Source organism: Choloepus didactylus, chromosome 14 (assembly GCF_015220235.1).
Source record: "Choloepus didactylus isolate mChoDid1 chromosome 14, mChoDid1.pri, whole genome shotgun sequence".
Classification (NCBI taxonomy): Eukaryota; Metazoa; Chordata; class Mammalia; order Pilosa; family Megalonychidae; genus Choloepus; species Choloepus didactylus.
In genome coordinates, this window is record NC_051320.1 from 11,579,822 (window position 1) to 11,600,022 (window position 20,201).

The 20,201-nt window shown below is 40.1% G+C and overlaps 1 protein-coding gene across 1 annotated transcript in view; it reads left to right on the forward strand.

Annotated features, from left to right (window-relative positions):
- RP1 (RP1 axonemal microtubule associated) overlaps positions 1 to 20,201 on the forward strand; it is a 351,706-nt gene that overhangs the window by 26,596 nt on the left and 304,909 nt on the right. The window contains exon 2 of the mRNA XM_037803054.1: positions 19,895 to 20,092. The gene's annotated coding sequence lies outside the window, so the exon portion shown is untranslated. The remainder of the gene's footprint in view (positions 1 to 19,894; positions 20,093 to 20,201) is intronic.

Consider the following 20,201-nt stretch of genomic DNA (forward strand, 5'->3'; position numbering starts at 1 on the left):
TCTCAAATTATATGGGATAGCTCCTTGGGGCCACTTTCAACAAAGGTCTTTATGCCTGAAGCTCTCTTTCCTGTTTCATAGTAGTTCTCTTCTTTGTTTCCTTACCTTTTCTTGACCCTCTTCCTTATTATATTAATGTTAAATCTACAGCCTTGTATTTTGTATGTGTGGGGGCAGGGAGACTGATATGCACATTTTATTTAACAAATACAATGTACAACAATTGAAAGAACTGTGTATTTCCAGGAGATTAAGACTATGTACACCTGAATTAACAATGACAAAGTACATAGAAAACAAAACAGAAAAGAAAGGGGAAGCTTCCTACTAAAATCCTCTGGGCCCAGGATATTCTAAGAGCAGATTCTCACTGGCATTTGATAGTAACTCATGACCTTCAAAGTGAGCTTCGTAATCAGCTGACTCAGTTCTCTGCTTTGTGTTACTTAATTTCAGGTATACAGTGTGCATTAATACAATATTCTTTGGTTATATAAAATTAACCATCAAGAGGAAAACTCCCTTACGCTCATCATATAGATCAGGGGGTCTGAACTGGGGGCGATTTTGCACCCCAGGGGGCATCTGGTGCTGTCTGGAGACAATTTTTCACAACTGGGGGTGGGACACTGCTACAGGCATCTACAGGGATGCAGTTAAACATCTTCCGATGCCCAGGACAACCTCCCACACAAAGAATTCTCAGGCCCCGACTGCCAATAGCACTACCGAGAAGCTCGGCCTATTCATATGGTAGAAAATAGGATTCCTCAAGAGAACAAAAGTGCACCAGGTCTCTTGAGATGTAATTTTGGTTAACTGGCATAGTATAACTTTTGCCTTATTCTTTTGGCCAACGCAGCTCAAATTCAAGGAGTGGAGACACAGATTCAACCTCTTGATGGGAGGAGCTGAGGTGTGGCTAGAGGGAGGGGATAATTTTTGCGATCAACCCACCACAGCAGTCTATATCTGCAACTCATTCTGGATTCTTAGCATCTATCTTATTTTCCGAGGACTACAAACTGGCCTAAAAACAACAGAACTTTATTGTCTCACAGTTCTGGATGCTGGACGTTTGCAATCAGTAGGAAAAGTCCTTCTTTGCTGCTCCCAGGCTTCTTGGTTGCTGGTGGTTTGATGGCAATCCTGGGCTTCAACCTCTGCCTCGGTCGTCACATGTCTTCTCCCCTCTTCTATCTGTCTGTGTCCAATTCTCCCCTCTTATAAGGACACAAATCATAGTGGCCTCAGTTTGGCCTCTTCTTAACTAATAACATCTTCAAAGACTATTTCCAAATAAGGTCACATTCAAACCCCTAATAGCATCATGAGATTGAGGGATCACCCCCTTTACACATCTTAATAGGGAAATGACAACCTCTTCGCATAGGTGCTGAGCAAGCTACATAGTTTCCCTTCTGGTCACCTTTCCATTAAGCCCACAGGTACTTATGTGGTTTAGAAGCAAGCAAAGTGAGATAGAAGTCTCTCTGTGGTTAGGATCTAGCAAAGACGAAGGGCTTTTGGGGTTTCAGGTGACAAGGCACAAGCAGCAACTGCAGGATGGCTGGTCTGATTTGTAGTAATGTTAAGTTCCTGGTGGAAAAGTGGCAAAGGTGCAAGCCATGTCACCTATGCTTTGCTGCAGCAGTGGTGGTAACTGTTTGTTCCTGTTTGCTAATGCTGTCATTATGCAAAATATCAGAAATGGATTGGCTTTTATAAAGGGGTTTATTTGGTTACAAATTCACAGTCTGAAGGCCATGAAAATGTCCAAATTAAGGCATCAACGTGCGTATACCTTCACTGAAGGAAGGCTGATGGCATCCAGAAAACCTGTTAGCTGGGAAGGCACGTGGCTGGCGTCTGATGATCTCGGGTTATGTTCCAGCTCCTTGCTCAGCTCCTGTGTGTTCTTCAAAATGTTGCTCTTTGGGTGTGTGCTAGTTTGGATATATTATGGCCCCCAAAATGCCATTATCTTTGATACAATCTTGTGGAGGCAGATGTATTAGTGTTGATTAAGTTGGAACCTTTGGATTAGGTTGTTTCCATGGAGATGTGACCCACCCACCTGTAGGTGATACTTTGATTAGATTATTTCCATGGAGTTGTGGCCCCGCCCATCCAGTGTGGGCCTTGATTAGTTTACTAGAACCCTATAAGAGCTCAGACAGAAAGAGCTTGTTGCTGCAGCTGAGATAGACATTTTGAAGATGCCCGTTTGAAGCTGATGCAGACATTTTGGAGAACAACATTTTGAAATGCAACCTGGGAGCAAGCAGACACCAGCCACACACCTTCCCAGCTAACAGATGTTTTCTGGATGCCAATGGCCTTTCTCCAGTGAAGGTACCCTATTGTTGATGCCTTACCTTGGACACTTTCTGGCCTTCAGACTGTAACTTTGCAACCAAATAAACCCCCTTTATAAAAGCCAATCCATTTCTGGTGTTTTGTGAAATGGTAGCATTAACAAACCGGAACAGGGTGTTTTGTCCTCTCTTAGCTTCTCAGGAGCAAACACTGGGCTAGCATCTCCAAAGTTTCAACAAAAGTCTGCTTTCAGTGGCCATCTCCAAAATGTCCCTCTCAGCTGCTCTGAGGTCTTTCTGTCTGTGAGCTCTTTTATAGGTCTTCAGTGATTAAATCAAGACCAACTCTGAATGGGTGGGGTCCATATCTCCATGGAAATAATTCAATCAAACATTTCACCCACATTTGATTGAGTCACATCTTCATGGAAACACTCAATCAAAGGATTCCAACCCAATCAACACTAACATATCTGCCACCACAAGATTGCATTAAAGAACATGGCACACTGTTTCACCAGTCCACTTCCAAAGAATGTATTCAGTGTGGCTCCTGGAACCTAAGTTTGAGTCTTAAGCTTTACCCCAGTCAAAGATTCTGCGAGTCACTCAATATTCTTTTCTTTTCTTTTTAAAAACATTTTATTGTAGTAACATATATACAGACTAAAATTTGACATTTTAACTAAGTGTCCAATTTAGTGGCATTAATTACATTCACAATATTATGCCACCATCACCACCATCCCTTACCAAAACTGTTTCATCATCCCAAACAGAAACTCTGTATTCATTAAGCAATAACTCCCCATTTCCCCCTCTCTCTGGCCCCTGGTAACCCCTGATCTACTGTCAGTCTCTACGAGTTCAGTTGTTCTAGTTATTTCATGTAAGTGGGATCATGTAATATTTGTCCCCTTCTGTCTGGTTTATTTCATTCAGCATAATATTTTCAAGTTTCATCCATGCTGTAGCATGTATTAGAACCTCATTCCATTTTCATGCCTGAATATAAATGTACCACATTTTGTTTATCCATTCATCTGCTGATGGGCACTTGAGTTGTTTCCACCTTTTGGCTATGGTGGATAGTGTACTAGTACAATGAAGATAGATATCTGCTCAAGTCCCTGTTTTCACTTCTTTAGGGGATATTCCCAGAAGTGGAATTGCTGGGTCACATGGTAATTCTATTTTTCACTTTTAGAGGAACCATAAAACTGTTTTTCACAGTGGCTGTACCATTCCCACTAACCATACACAATGTTTCCAATTTTTCCACATCCTGGTCAACACTTGTTATTTTCTGTTCTTTTAATTTTAGCCATCCTAGGTGGGTGTGAAGTAGCATCTCATTGTGGTTTTGATTTGCATTTTCCCCCAGGGCTAATGATGTTGAGCATCTTTTTGTGTGTTTATTGGCCATTTATGTATCTTCTTGGGACAGATGCCTATTCAAGACTGCCCATTTTTTAAACTGGATTAAAAATTGGATTATTTACCTTTTTGTCATTAATCAATATTCTTTTAATAGATTACTTTTCTGCATGACCACTCAGGGTCAGATTTGGTTGCTTGCAACTAAGAACTCTGTTTCTGTAGTTGGTGTCAGAAATGGGGTTGACTTTTCTCATCTAACAAGATGAGTTAGGTGGTTGCTAGATGTGTTCCACTGCTCACCACTATCAAGGGCTCTCCTTCTATCTTCCTACTTGGTAATCCTTAGAGTGTTAACCTTTTACCTTCTTTCTTTCTTCAAAATGTGTCATAACCTTCTTGCGTTACAGAACCACCATTTTACTCAATGTCCACATTGCATTATCAGCAAGTTTTCTCCATCTTTTGTCTGCAGTACATTCTGCTGCTAGGATATCCTCTTGAATTCCATTTTCATCTGTCCTTCTCTTTCTCAAGAATCTGTATTTGTTGTGTTGGAGTAAATCTAAATCTCTCAGACTAGGATTCAGCTCCTTCCATTAGCTGGCCTGTTACCTCCCCCACATCAGCAACTTAACTGTTAATCACTCGCAAGTCCGTCTAATCTGGGAGCCACCTGGCATGCACTGTCATATCCAGGGAGGGGCAGGCTGCAGGGTTCACTCGGCCAGACATCAGGCTACACTGTGAAGGGGTGAGTGAGACCCCATTACAGGGGAGGGCCCTCGAGGTAGGTGACTCACTGCCAAACTGCTCTGTGGAGAGGGGCAGTGCCAATCACCATTCACTCAAAACTTATGTTTCATCTGCAGCCTCGTCCATGGGACTCATCTCAGGCAGCACATCTGATGGGATGGCCCAAGGGGTACTTGGGGCACTGCCCAGAGGAGAAGGGGTGCATAGTGCAGGACCCAGAACTGCAAATTGTCCCGCAGACTGGTCCCCAGGACCAAGGTTGCAGGGGAAGGCTGAAGTTCAGGGGTCAAGCAGGTGTCCAGGGCTCATGGTCAAGCCCAGCGGGCATCAAGACCTTCCCAGAGCACCAGGAAGGATGTGGGGCTGTGGACGGCCAGGCGGGGCTCCCCTGGGTCCGAGTGGGTTGATCTGAGGCTTCCTTCTGGGAAACCTCAGTGTTGGCGGCTGACTGGGTTGGGTCAGGCAGGAACGGACACCATCATCAACTCATCAGTGTGACTTTTTTTTCCTCCTACCTTAACATGTGTTCTACTTTTTGCTAGAAACATATTTTATTTCTCTACCTTTACAAGTGCCCCACTTTTTGTTAGAACCGTATCCTTTACTGACATGCTGAGAAGGAGATTTTGAAAAGCCCTGGGGACACTTAGGATCCATCTCAATTTATTTGATGAGGAAGAATTTAAACTGCTTTTACAATGAAACTGTGCAGACATAGATAACAAAATTGGCAATTTTCTTTTTCCAGACAAAATTAAGACTTGAATTTCAAGCTTTGATTAAAGCTCCAGACTATGCCTATGTGTTGATTCTCCTCTTTCTTTAGGGTTCCTTAGGTGGAAAGAATTGAGAAACACTGAAATCTAAGGCAAATAAAGGGGCCACTAGAGACACTGTAATTATTATGGAAGTTGCTCATTAAAGATGCATGTACTAGGAATTTAAAGTAGAATTCGGAAATTTCCATTTTTGGAATGAATTAAAAGCAACTTGTTTGAGGTTTTTTTTTTTTTTTTTAAAGACCCGTTAACCTGAATGGAGAATTTTTGATGATAGCTTTTAGTGGTGAGGATTATAATAAAACTGCTGTTTGGAAAGAGTGTCCAAATGCCTTTCTTTTTAAAGGTAAGTATGTCAATTCAGTCTAAAACAATTTCAAGGTGTTTTTCTCACTTTTAAAAAACAACCCATATCTATCTTAAAATAAATAATTCCTTTTGCACAATGTACTTTTATTCTAGAATGTGTACTTCCCCTAAGAAAGAAGGACTCTATGAAACATTTTAAACTTGCAAGTTAACCTAATTGCTTGGATAGAATGAGATCTTCCAGTATCATCTCTTCGTAGCAAATTAGAATCTTCTAGTATTTAAATATCCCTCTGGCTGTGTGCTAAGAATACTCTAGGGGAGATTTATCCAAAATCACTCTGAGTACTGGTTGCTTCCAATCATTTATTTGAAATCCTAATAACAGCTTTTAACAGTTTACCTGATTACTCCAAGCAGTGACTTTGCTCTATTGTTTTAAGATATTTAGCAATTTTATAGCCGTACTTTCTTTCACTAATAGTGAGGTTATTTCTTTCTATGGCAACACAAAATCTACTCCTTTATAGAATTTAGAACCCTCTGGAAGACTCTCTATAGAATAGGAGATTTAGTCCTAAGAGATGAATTCTTTGGTGAAATCCATTATTTTCATTCAGCAAATACTCTCTGAATTCTAAGCAAATGATAGCTTAATAATTTGGTCTGAATTTAAAAAGCAAGTGTTAGGCAAGCAACAGGAATGATAAATTTTAATTTAGTATAGCTTAAAAAATTCTTGGGATATATAGAACTCTGTTTAATAATAATATTTCTCCATTACACTGTAAAAGACTTCGAAAATTTTCCCAGTCTTGTCTTATGAATTCATCAGAATCATTTTGCATTTTAACTTAGAGTGTATGCACAGTTTCACCTGGTCAGCCACTGGTGGGAATGTGAAATTCCACTGTGATCTGAGGGTTTGAAACCTTAAAATAAACTAGACCATCTTGTCCATTTCAGGCCCTATCCAGCCATAAATCCATAATTTGTAGAATTCTTTCTTTTCATTACCTGAACAATAATGTTCACCTTCTCTCATTTCTTTTTCTCTTAACAATCCTGTGACACAAATTACACCCTTAACCTGAATGCCTTTCACATCTCCCTTTGTTCTGATCTGTCTTCCATTCTCCAGCTCCATCTTAATAACTAGGTAATGTACATCAGCACCAGGATATGTGTATGTGAACTTCAACTGAGTATGTGAAAGAATGGACTTGATATACCCAAATTCTGACAGCATTCTCTTCCTCTTATGTTCTTTATTTTTGTTAATGATACCACAGTTTTGCCAGGCTTGAAAACCTGGAGTGACCCTTTTGAATGAGGACACAGCAAGTGCTCAGAAAAAGCTAAATATTGTTGCTATCATCTGTGAACCTCCTGCTTCATGTACTTTTGTTAAACTATGCTCCATGCCGGATTCTTCACTTGCGGTATGTTTTAGTTTCCTAGACTCCTGAACGCAGATACTATGAAATGGGTTGGCTTAACAATGGGGATTTATTAGCTTTCAGTTTTGAGGCTGAGAAAAACATCCAAATCAGGCAATGCTTTCTTCTTGAAAACTGGCTGCTAGTGATCCTTTGGTCCCCTGTCACAGGCCAAGGGGACATGGTGGCATCTGCTCGGCAATTCCTTCTCTTCTAGGTTTCATTGGCTGCAGTCTCTTACTTCCATGGCTTTCTCTCTTTCTCTCTTTGTCTGAATTTCATTTTCTTGTAAAGGACTCCAGGAAGAGGGTTAAGACCCACCCTGAGTCACACCTTAACTGAATTAACTTCATCAAAAGGTCCAACTTACAATAGATTTATACCCAGAGTAATGGATTAGCTTTAAGGACATGACTTTTTGGGGGAACATACAGTTCCAAACCACAGTATAGTAGATTAGACATGTTCATCTTCCTGAAAGTAGAACTGAACTGATACCAAGTTCCATGAATATACAACATCTACTTCTTACTCCTCGAGCAATGCTGTATAAATAATAATAACTAAAATGTATTGCTGACCTGCTTTGTGCTAGGAACCATGCTTAACATTTAAATGGATTCCTTAATTTACTCTATGGAGTAAATAAATTATCATCTCCTTGTCTTCTTAACCAATCTATTATTAAGTTCTTTTAGTTCTCCCTCTGAAAACTTTTTGTAATAATTTCCTTTAATATTATTCTTATTCCCATGACTCTGACTCGGGTCCTCTGAAACTCTTATTATTTTAGCTGCTTTTTGAGCAGTCTCCTCCCTCTGTATCATCTGCCATAGCAATGCCAAGCAAATATTCAGCTCTGATTATGATATTTGCTTACTCAGAAAGCTTCAGTGCATTTTCATGCTCTATAGAATAGAATTAAAGTCCTTAGTCTGGCATTTTCCATCTCTACCATATGGCCTCAACACACATATAGCCTTCAACATATGAGCAATAGATAGAAAATGGTGCATCAAAGTGGTTAAGAGGCTGCACTATTTACTAATTGTGTGTTCTGCGGTAAAATATGATTCCTTCCACCATCCTAGCTTTCATACTTGGAAAACAGGGATGGTAATCACACAAACTCCATAGAATTTTTGTGAGCCTTATGAAAGAATCCATCTAATCATTAAACATGGTGCCTGGCACAAAGTAAGCCATCAATACATTTTAGTTTCTATTATTTTTACAGCACTGCTAGAGGAGTGGATAAGCAGGTGTTGTATATTTATGGAACTCGGTGTCAGTTCAGTTCTACTTTCAGGGAGATGAACATGAGTCTGCTGTAGAGCTGGGGGTACTGCTACGTAACCATGAAGTTCCCATGTATTTCTCATCAGCATTTATTTCCAGATGAAGAGCTATGCTGGTTGTGTTGTGAGAGCACACTGAAATCTGTCAAGACTACTTGCCTAACAGAACTCTACATAAACGGCATCCCCTAGTACCAGTGCACCTTGATTTGTCTGAAACCTCAGGTCAACTGAGCAATGCCACTTCAACAGAGAAAATGTCTCTAGCATCATTGTTGCTGAGCCACCATGTCTCCCAGAGTTGGAAGATCAGCTCACTGACATCTCTGTTGCCAGCAGACAGTTGCAAACTCAAGAACTGCTCTTTAAATTTTATTTTACTTTATTCTTTTGCTTCATTTGTTTATTTTAGCCTCCCTAATGAGGGGTTAATGAGGCAGAAGGGAAAAATGACCTTCTAGCTTCTGTGCAGGTGTTGAACCTATTGTAGTTGAAGTGCTGGGCTGGCATTTCACCCACTCATACATGCTCATGTGTTTTGGCATGACCATGACTGACCCTGATGTGTGCACTTGTGTGTGCACATGTGTTTCTTAGTGCCCCCCCATTCACTGAGTAAGTTCTCAGTGACACTTAGGGAATTTTACACTCACGTACCTTTCCATCTTCATTGTGCGGATATGTGCATTTGCTATTCTAAAACTTTTTGTGGTCAGTAAGTAGAAATAGTTTGGGTTAATCTTTAACCACACATGCATGATTTTGCTTAGTTACCCCTGAATGTGAATCAGTTGCTCATAGGGAAGAATTTCTTAGCCAAAATGGAGGAATCACTTTGAGATTTTCTGAGAAATATTTTAGGTGAAAGTAAAGGTCAAGGCCACTGGAGGGAATAAATGGAAAACAGCAGAAGGTGACCACTGACGGTGATAGAGGGCAGGTGGCACAGAGCAGCGCTGGAAGAGTGAGTAGACTGCCAGAAGTCTGTTTCCCTCTATTTTAATTTCCTGGCTGCTAAAACAAATATCATAATATGGGTTGGCTTAACAACAGGAATTTATTGGCTCATGGTTTCAGAACTTAGAAGGCTTGCCTCCTTCTGGGGTGGGTATCTTCTTTGGGGTTCCTTGGCTTTTTTGTCACGTGGCAATACACATGGTGGTGTCTTCTCCTTTCTCTTCCAGGTTCCATTGATTTCCAGCTCCTGGGGGTGCTTCCCGTGGCTTATCTTTCTCTCTGTCTGCATTTCATTCTGCTTATAAAGGGCTCCAGTAATCTGGATTAAAAGCCAACGTGATTCAGTTGGGGCCACACTGTAATCAAAGTGACTTCTTCAAAGGATCATATTTATAAAATGGGTCCACACCAATCAAAATGCAAACCAAGACCAAGAACACTGTCAATCTGGGGTACACCATTCTCTCCACCAGACATTCCCTGCCTGATGGTCACTCAGATGTTCCCAGACTCCAAGAACCAAGAATCTATGTAACTTAACTAAGCCCTCACTCATTTTTTTCTCCAATCAGTCTCAGAGAAGGAAGTCTCTCTCCTCTTCCTTCAAACATTAACTTTACTTCTTATAATCTTTTTTTCAACTTTTTAGTTGGAAATAATTTCAAACTTACAGGAGAGTAGCAGAAATAATACCAACCCCATAAGGAGAACTCCAATATGCCCCCCACCTAGATTCCCCAACCACCAACTTTTCTAACTCTACTCTTGATCCTACATCTGTCTTTCCTGCATACTAATTACCCTTTCTTTCTCTTGCATCTGCAATTTCTTTAAACAAGTTTCTCTCCTGCCTATTAACACTCCCAGATCTCTATGATTTGACCCTAGTGCCCTCTCAGGAGACTGGTTTACTCATTTCCTTTCCTTTGTAGCCATGGATACTGAAAGAGTAGACCTAATGGAGCCCATCTCCTCATCATTCACAAAGGCCAGGAGCCCTTAGCTAGCTACTGTCCCCTACTCTGCCCTTTGAAAGGTCATTGGGAACATTTGCAAGGTCCCAGGTCCTTTCCAAGTCCTTATGGTCCCTGGTTTCTCCTATAGTATTCAGATTTAATGGTTCCCTCTTTCTAAAATATTCCCCATATGACTGTCACGATACTTTATTACTCTAGTTTCCTTTCTGTCCCTCTGACTTTCCTTATCTTATCTCTTCCTCTTCCTCTTGGCTAAATGTGAACATTACCTAAGTTTTCCCACTCATCCTTATTTCCTTCTTTTCATCCATATTTAAGCACATGAATTTTATTTTAGGGTAAGAGTCCAGAAGTGTATTCCTGGGTCAAAAGAAAATATATTTTTGAGCCTGTTGATATTGTCTGTCAAATTTCTCTTCCAGGAGATACAGTCAGATCATAGATAAGAAGACTCAATATTGTAAGGATGGAAATACTCTCAAAAATAATCTATAGGTTCAGTGCAATCTCTATCAAAATCCCAGTTGGCATTCTTTGTCAAAATTTTTAAGCTGATCCTAAAAATCATATGGAAATGCGAAGGATCAAGAATAGTCAACACTATCATGAAAAAGAAGAATGAAGTTGGGGGACTCACTTCCTGATTTCAAAACTTATTACAAAATTATAGTAAGCAAGAGTGTGGTACTTTTATGGGGACAGACCTAGATCAAGAGGCAGAATTTGCAGTCCATAAATAAATCCTTACTTTATGGCCAAATGATTTTTAACAAAAGTGCTAAGACAATTCAAAAGAATTCAGGTTCTTACCTCACACTATACACACAAACTGAACTCAAAATGGATCAAACCCCTAGAAGAAAATATAGGGGGATCTCTTTGTGACCTTGGGTTAGGCAAAGATTTCTTAGATATGAAAACAACAGCACAAGCATTAAAAGCAAAAAAAAGATAAATTGGACATCATCAAAATTACAAACTTTTGCACTTCAATAGATACTGTTAAGAAAGTGAAAAGATGAGCCACAGATTGAGAGAAAAATTTACAATATATTTATACATTGTAAATATATTTATATATTATATAACCAACATAATATATAGTTATATAACCAATAAGGGACTTGTACCTAGGATATATAGAGAATTCATAAAGTCAATAATAATAAGATAAATAACTTAATTTACATAATGGGAAAAATTTGAATAGACATCTCACCAAAGAAGTTGCATGAGTAAGCACATTAAAAGATGCTTAACTTCATTAGTCACTAGGGAAATAGAAATCCACAATGAGCTACAACTACATACTCACAAGAAAGTCTATATAAAAATAAACAAAACCAAAAACCCAGAAAATAACAAGTGTGAACAAGGATGTGGAGAAACGGAAACTCTCAAATATTGCTGGTGCGAATATAAAATGGTGCAACCACTTTGGAAAATAGTCTGGCAATTCTTTAAAAAGTTAAATATAAATTTACCATATAACCCAGCAATTCCACTCCTAGTCATCTACACAGAGAAATAAAAATATATGCCAACACAAAGTCTTGTACATTAATGTGCATAGAAGTATTATTCATAAAAACCAAAAGACAGAAACAACACAGATATCTATCAATTGATGAATGGATTAAAAAATTCAGTGTAGCCATACAATGGAATACTATTCAGTAATAAAAACAAATGTGTACTGAAACATGCTAAAACATGGCTGAACCTCAAACCATTATGCTAAGTAAAAGAAGCCAGAGACAAAGTCTCCATGTTGTGTGATTCAGTTCATATGCAATGTCCCAAAGAGGCAAACCTGTAAAGAAAAAGTAGATTAGTGGTTGCTTTAGGCTGGGTCTGGGAATGGGGAGTGGCTGAAAATGGGCATGAGGTTTCTTTTTGGGTTGATGAAAATGTATGTGTATAGTTCTGTGTCATTTTATCACATATGTGATAAAGAAACAAGTGTAAAGATACAGAACTGCAATAACGTCACAGATCTCCCTCATGCTATCCTGTATGTTCCCACCTACTCCCCTTTCCTCCACTATCTCTAACCCCTGGAAACCACCAGTCTGTTCTTCATCTCTATAATTTTATAATTTCAAGAATTACTGATATGTTAAGCCTAAATCTGCCACACTACTCTTGTTCTCCATCTGTTTTCTTTTCTGTGCATTGCTGTGGGCCACTTGAACATTTTTAGAGTTCCAAGTTGATTTACTATATTGTCTTTGAGTGTATCTCTGTTATATTTTTAGTATGTATGTATTAGTTACATAGCATTCAGTCTAGTGCTGTCTACAGTTTGAATTAAGTGTAAAAAGCTTACCTCCCTTAAGGCCCTTTACCCTCCCCCCTTTATAACATTCTTAATGTGTCTTCTACATGTGTTGAAAGCCACATGAGATCATATTATACTTTTTTGATTCAATTGTCAAACATAATTTAGAAAACTCAGGAGGAGAATGTAAGTCTATTTTATTTATCTACAGATTTTATTTTTGCATTGTTCTTTCTCTTTTCCTGATATTCCAAGATTTTTTTCTGTTATCATTTCCTTCCTGTTAGAAAATTTCCTTTAGCCATTCTTTTAGGATATGTCTGCTGGGAACAAATTATCTCAGTTTTCCTTCATCTGAGAATGTCTTGATTCCTTTTCATTATTGAAGGATATTTTTGCTATAGAATTTGAGTTGACAATTCTTTTCTTTCAGAACTTGAAAAATGTTGCCACTTCATTCTGGCCTTCATGGTTTCTGATGAGAAATCTGCTGTCACTTGAATTGTTTTTCTCCTGTAGGTAATTTGTCATTTCTTTTTGGCTACTTTAAAGAATTTTCTTTGTCTTTAGTTTTCTGAAGTTTCATTATGATGTGACTTGGCATGGATTTCTTTGGGTTTATACTCTTTGAGGTTTGATCATGTTCTTAAACCTGTAGGTTTAGGTCTTTTACCAAATTTAGGACAATTTTAGCCATTATTTCTTGGAATATTTTTTCGGCCCTATCTGCTTTCTCTTCTCCTTCTGTGACTCTGATGACCCAAATGTTAGATCTTTTGTCATAGTCCCACAAGTCCCTGAGGTTATGTTAATTCATTTTTTTTTCCATTTCTTTTCTCTATGCTGTTCAGATTGAATCATTTTTATTGTTCTATCTTCAGTTTCACTGATTCTTTCCTTTGTTTTCTCCATCGTGCTGTTGATCTCATCTGTTGAGTTTTTAAATTTTGTTTTTTTTATTTTTCAGCTCTAAGCTTTCCATTTGGTTCTTTATATCTTCTATTTCTTTGCTGAAACTTTCTATTTTTTTTATTTGTTTCAAGCGTATTCATATTTGCTTATTGAACTATTTTTATGACAGCTGCTTTAAAATCCTTGTCAGATAATTCCAACCTCTGTGTCATCCTGACGGCATTTGTTGATTGTTTTTTATCATTTGAGTTTAGATTTTCCTGGTTCTTAGTATGATGAGTGATTTTTTATTGTATCCTAAACATTTAGGATATTATGTTATGAGACTATGGACCTTATTTAAATCTTGTGCATTAGCAGGTTTCCTCTGACACTTTACAGGCCTTGTTACAACCCCCTTTGACACCCCAGTGGTCCAGGGTACCTTGTTACAGCCAGGCAGAGGTGAGATTTAACACTCCCCATGGTCTCCACTGACTCTGTGGGGGATGACCACACTACTGCTGTGTGGGAGCAGAAGTCCAGGATCCCATGTAGCCTCCACTGACACCTTGTGGGGAGGGTCTCATTACTGCTGGGTGGGGATGAAGGTCCTGGATCCCCACTTGTTCTTCACTGATATCACCCAAGTGCGGGGAATGGAGGGGCACCGCATAGTAGGTGAGGGTAGAAATCTAGGCCCCACACTCAGTCTTTGCAAAATTTTGCCTCTCTGCTCTGATTCATACCAGTTTCTCCTCCTCTCACTCTTGCACACAATGGATGACATCACTTCCTAGTTGACTGAGAACAGAAAAGCACTCCGAAGGGAATACCAGGTCCATCTGCCTCTCCATGTCTCTTCCTGTTACTGGGGATGAACTTCTCTGTAATAGCTTCTTGGACCTATAACTCCATTTGAGCATTAGATTCCATCCCTCTCTTATCCACTCAAGGACACTGCTCCAGAAATTCTCCCCTCTATTACTTCCATCATCAGATTTTCCATTTTGACTGACCATTCCTATCAGCATACAAATACACTGTAATATATCCAATAGTAAAGATTAAAAAAAAAAAAAAAAACCCAAATACTCAAAACTACCATCTCATTTCTTTCTTCCCTTTACAGCAAAAAAGTTATATAAATACGGTGGCCCTAAACCCTCTTATTCCTATCCCAGTGAGGTTTTTACCCCCACTGTTCCACCAAAGCAGCTTTTATCAAGGTTTCCCATAAAGTCCATTTTGTTAAATCCTATGCTTAGTTCTCAGTACTCTGCTTGCTTGACAAACAATTACCAGTTGACCCGACTCATCACTACTTCATTTTGGAAACACTTTACTTGGTGTGGTAGATTGAATAATGTACCCCAACAAATATATGTTCTTAATCTTAATCCACATTCCTGCAGATATGAACCCACTGTAAACAGTACCTTTGGAAGATGCTAAGGTGTGTCCCAACTGAATCAGGGAGGGCCTTAATTCATATTACTGGGGTCCTTTATAACCAGAAGAAATTCAGATGCACTCAGAGAAGGCCACAAGGAGAAGGCAGAAGTCAGTGGAAACCAAAAGAGAGGACAAAAGGAGAGAGAGAGGTGGCCATGTGACACGAGGCAGAGATGCAAGCCAAGGAAACCCAAGGATCACAGCAAGCCAGTGCCAGAATGCTGCGATTTAGGGGAGAAAGCATGGTCTTGCCAATGCCTTGATTTTGGACTTCCAGCCCCCCAAACCGTGAGACAATAAATTCCTATTGTTTAAGCCAACCAGTGTGTGGGAATTTTCATGGCGGCCCAGCAAACTTAGACACTTAGCTTTCGGATACCACTCTACTGATGTTTGGTTTCCTCATGACTCCTTGGCTGGTTCCCCCCAATCTCTGTGTCTGTTATACTTTGAACTGCTCTGGGTTCTGATCAGGTCTTCTCCATCTGAATAATTAGCAGCTCAGTTCTTCCTGTTGCTCTGGTCAAAAATCTTTGCTATACTCAATAATTCTTTTACCATCAAACCTGAGAGCCAGTCTATATTCAATCCACATCCAATCCATCGGCAACTGCCCTCAGCGCCACAGTCAAAATGTCCAGAATTCCCACCACCTCCCCTGCAGCCACCAACTCTTGCTTGGATTATTACAATACTCTCTTAATAAGCTTTCCTGCATTAGTGCTTGCATTTTTAACTTTAATTTTTAACACAATAGCTATAACTGCCAAAGTGATCCTTTGAAATGTTTCTCCTCTTCTCAAAACTCTCCTTTGGGTTTCTCATCTCACTTAATGTTAAAGCCGAACTCCTTACCAAGCTCTACATGGCCCTACACAATTTGGCGCCCTGCTGCTGCTCCTGCTACTCTCCCCCTTGCTCTAGACACTGTAGCCATCCTGGCCTTCTTATGATGCCCAAGTACTGCAAATACCTCACACATGCTCTTGATCAGGACCTTTGCCCTTACTTTCTCTGCGGGAAACACTCTGCTCTCATATGTCTTTTCAACTTGCTTTGTGGATCTTTTCTCATGTCACCTTAATGAGGTCTACCCAGACCTCCATCACTACTACTCCTAACCCCCGACTTTACTTCATTTTTCTCCATAGCACTGAGCTCCCCCTCCCTTCTTCCCTCTTTCCCTCCCTCCCTACTTCCTTCTTTCCTGTCTCTTTTTAACTGTTTATTAGGTGGCTTAATACAAGGTCAGTATTTATGAGGCAAGGTGTGCAATTTCATGATCATTTTACGTTTGGGATCTGCTGGGAGACAGCATCCTGGAACCCACTAACTTGAATCGCTACTTGATCTTTCTTTCCCAGAGGACACTTTACCTTGTTTTTGTTGGTCAGGGCTGTGAGGGAAGCTTGTAAGAAAGCCTAATTACGTAAAGCATCTTCAAATCAGATTAGACCATGGGCAGTCATTAGCGGGAACAGGTGCCATCTGGGGAGTTCATATGTGACAGAATCCTGAAATATACTCAAACCCCGATGTGATTAAAGCAGTGGAATAGTGCTGTATATACAGAAGGATAAAATTATTTCGCTTTATCATGTGGTGCCTCCCCTACTTGTCTTGTGTTATGCTGAGTGTCCAAATTTTTCCACTCACAGCCATTTTTATTAGACCAGCCACTTCATTACAGCCAGCTTTATTACACTGATGTGGTATTAAACAGGACTGCTTTAAAAAAAGTTTAGGTCTTTCTCTTTTTTTAATGCCCACCATGAGCAAATATTGACTCAGAATTAGTTATCAAAGAACGATAAAATATTAAACTATCTTATTTTGGCAGCACAATAACATTTTCCTTTAATCTAAATGAGGGTTTGAGGTTGTCTGGGAGAGAAATGCTTGAGAATTGGAAAAGTATTTTTCTTGAGAGTGACACTAGGCAAGCAAGATAATGCAAGGTAAACTCTAATTAGGAAGATATCTGAACTGCAGAATGCCACAAACTGGGTTAGTTCCGCCCATGGTCCCATAAGGTGAATTCTGTCTGGTGATCAGCATCACCTTGGATTAAATTAATTGGCTGTAGTCAATCCCTGGGTGGATGTGCTAAGAATAAATCCAAAGACATTAGTTTCTGTGCATGAAATGAACAAGTTACATATCCAGTGACATTTATGTGAATTAGTCAAACAACGTAAGACATCTTTTTCTTTTCTTTAAAAGTGAAGCTTCAAGTTCTGGTAAGTACAGAGATCTTTGAAACCTTCTTTTTAGCAATAATCTAGGTTTAGCTGGTTGTAGTTTATTTCCCATTTTGTATCTTGATTACATATTTGTATTCTACTGTTAACTATTAGTAAAATCATAAATATTGCTAATAATTATGGCCTTTTGCCCAAATATACCAGCACCTTTGCAGGTTGCTGATATTGAAGTAGGGGAGGAGAACTTCATTATCAGGAAATGAAGGAAATCTAGTTTTTTCAAGTATGATTAAAGCTTCTTATTTTTCTGATAAAAGCACTAATACTCATTACACAAATCTGTACAATACCTTAAAGTAGAAGGAAGCTTCTTGTAATTCAACAATGCTATGACTAACACCATTAATAATTGGTGTATTTCCTTCCTGAACTTCCCACCCACACCCCACAGAGTTATGATAATCTGTGACATGAACTAATTTTTCTTGCAACATCAAATCTCTGAATTGCCATAGAAATAACATTCTGAGTTTTTCAGTTTTCTTATTTTGTACTCTATGCCATTCTTTCTAGATTGCCTGAATCCCTATGAAATGGTAGAGAATTAAATGTAACATATAATTAGTGAAATGATGCATGCATCTTGTAAATCTGTCATCTGTTTTGCCTAGTGAGTGGTGGAGACAGGGCCAGCACTTTCAGTAGAGGCAACTGTTTAGATCTGAGCAGAACCAACTTAAATGCATTGCAGACTGAGTCCAACCATGGCACAGCTAAGCAAGAACCAAAGGGTGTTAAAAAGTCTGCACAACTTAAAAAAAAAAAAAAAGGTATTCATGATAGCTTGGTGGTCTAAACTGAGGCAATGGAGAGACTGCATAGAAAGTAGGGAAAATATTGGTAGCAAGCTGTCAAATCATTACAAGCAAATGTTAATACAAGTTGGGCTGGGAGCAAAGAGATTTTGTTCATCAGCTCTGGTGCTACCCTGGAGAAGTCAGCTGTGAGGGAAGTGGAGGGTTTCTAGATTCTTCTCCTCCCCTCTTTCCTTCCTCCACTTCTTCCTCGGCATGAACTTCTGGGAGAAGAATTAAACCATCGTAGGCTGTTTAGTTGGTTCCCTAGGTAGACCCCAGGTACATTACTTCTGTATTCCAATTTCAGAGGGCATGGGAAAATCCTTATTATTTAAAATGCATATCAAGAAACATTGTCTAATTTCCATCCAAATTAATTTTTACAACTGATTAGGAAAGGTGCACAGTTAAGATAGCTTAACTAAAAGTTGTGTAGGGCAGGAAGCTCTGTTCTACAAAAGGGAACACACTAATATCAAGACTTAGATCCTGCTCCCTTGCTGTGCCTTCTGCTTGGGGGAACTGCAATGGCTTTTTGCCTCTGGCATCCTGACTTTATGCAGACATTCCTCTGGAAAATCTTGAAACCACCATCTCCACCACTCCCACTTGCCACCTCTCAGCGTGGGCTAGACAGACACTCCTCCTTCATAGTCTCTCGGCATCTGGACTCTTCCTCAGTTGTGCTTGGAACTGCTCTGCCTTTCCCACGGCCTCTGCAGGAGATCTTTGCACCAGGGCCAAGGCTGCCCCACTTCCTTCCGGAGGAATTTGACTTGCACTCTCTTCCGCAATGCTGATGTCTTGTAGTGTACAAACAGGGAGCCTTTTATTCGAGGGTCAGGCCAAATCTTCATCACGCCCTTTTACGCAAGCAGGGCCCACCTGACCCTGGCTCTGAGGCCTCACCTGCGAGTGCGCAGACCTCAGCCCCACTCCTTAAAGGCTCCCCTTGTGGCTTTGGGGAGTTCCCAAAGAGTCATGCTTAATGAGGCCCACGGGAACGTGGAGTTTTTGCCTTGTTTTTTGCCAGTTTCCTCGTCAAGGTGCCTGGCCACCACCCCATTGCAGGCTGTTTTCTCTGCAAATGCTGCTCCAGGCTGGGCGGCCGGTGGCTGCCCGGTGGCTGCGCGGGGACCCTTCGCCTCTGCCCTTCCCGCGCCTGGCTCAGACCAGCCCGGAGGCAGCAGGACGCGGCTGCAGAGACCAGCTCTGACCTTCTATTGACCCTCTCTTCCATGTTCTTTCTTCCGGTGCCGCACAAAACTTCCTTTCTTTTTTTTTTCAGCCAAACACACACATACACACACACACCCCTTAGCACTTCGGCGCGCGCAACGCGGTTACCAAGCCAACTCTCCGAATAGTGAATGATGGGGAACTAACGACATTAAAAAGCCTCGCGACGCGCTTACAGATAGATAAATCTCGTTTTCCAAAACCAGGTGAAAAATGTGTCTCGAACGCTACTGAGGTAAACCATTTTCAAATGGATAAGAAAACTAACTTAAAAAGTAATTGGAAGAGAAGCGCTCTGAAGTCTTTTAATTAAGCACGGAAGGGACTCATCCTTCTCGCAGCTGGAGTGCGCGGAGATGGAGCCGCGAGCCCCAGGTCAGATCACAGTTTATCAAAGGAGGATGAGAAGAGGCTGCAGTTTTGCTGACTCCATTGCAAAGTTGGATTACCCAGCTCCTGAAGCGTTTGCCTGCTACAGCTTTCTTTATTGTCTAAAGTATATAATTACTCTAAACCACTGGGGGAGCGAGAAGGGGAAAGCCATCTAATTTCTGGGCTGATCTTTAAATACATATCCCTAAGTTACAGATAAAAACAGTCTTGCAAATCACAGTGGAGATATATGAAGAGTCTCAGACAACAGCTTGCAAACATTTAAGTAAATTCTCTGGGCCAGATTTACAGCTGATTTACATGCTTGTTTCATCTCTACAATGCCAATTAAATTTATTTAGTTTGTTCATTTTTATCTTCAAAGCTGCTGGATATTCTTACTTCTGTCAAAAGACGCCAATAAGAACATTGATTTAAAACAGAAGAATATAGCCGCAAAACGTTACAAATAAAAAAGGAACCCACAACCAGAAAAACCCTTCTGCCAGCTGCTCACTTATCAAGTAACAGACTCCGTCTTCATTGAGAAGTGGAAGAAGAAAACCTCAGTGACTTGCAAAAGGTCTCCTCTTGAATTTTCTCCTGAAGCTTTAATTTTAGAACCGCTAGTGGGAGCAGTACCAAGACTGCACTATTTTTAGCAGTCCATTGCAATGCTGTCATTCTTTCGA